The sequence below is a fragment of the Bison bison genome, unplaced genomic scaffold (genome assembly GCF_000754665.1).
Source record: "Bison bison bison isolate TAMUID 2011002044 unplaced genomic scaffold, Bison_UMD1.0 scf7180017864472, whole genome shotgun sequence".
NCBI classification, from domain to species: Eukaryota; Metazoa; Chordata; class Mammalia; order Artiodactyla; family Bovidae; genus Bison; species Bison bison.
Genome location: NW_011495033.1, coordinates 6,200,085 through 6,200,570, shown reverse-complemented (window position 1 = coordinate 6,200,570; position 486 = coordinate 6,200,085). Strand labels below are relative to the sequence as shown.

Sequence of the window (486 nt, the reverse complement as noted above, 5' to 3'; positions counted from 1 at the left end):
CCCTCCCACTCACTCCCGGGGTCCCTGCCTGCCCTCTGTTTACAAGGCCGAAGCTACCCTGCTCTCCTGATGACAGCTTTAATGCCACTCAGAAAGGATTAAGATCTTACTTAAACACACACGCAAAGCTCCCTTGGGCACCGCTGTCAAGGTGAAGAGCTGAAGCAGCAAACCTTGTAAAGAAAAAAGCCAGCAGTAAAGTTGGAGACATCACCAGGGAGATTCCTCTGTTCAGAAGCACAGTTGGTGCAGACTCCTGCAGAAATCTCCTCCGCTCTCCCCACCTTGCCCCGGTCCACCTCCCCTCCCACCGGGGCGGGGTACCAGGAGCTGCGACACTGTCCTCAAGGCCACAGTGATTACACGCATCACCTGCCACGTGGGCTGAGTCAGCCAGGGCCCAGACTCCTCCAGCTGGCACAAGTGCTCACGACTTCTTGGGCCAGACTATCTCCTGCTTGCAGTGGGTCAATCAAGGGCCAGCCC

General features: G+C 57.0%; 1 protein-coding gene across 1 annotated transcript in view; it reads right to left on the bottom strand.

Annotated features, from left to right (window-relative positions):
* The window catches only part of RHBDL3 (rhomboid, veinlet-like 3 (Drosophila)), a 31,660-nt gene that overhangs the window by 20,177 nt on the left and 10,997 nt on the right, over window positions 1–486 (bottom strand). The window lies entirely within an intron of this gene.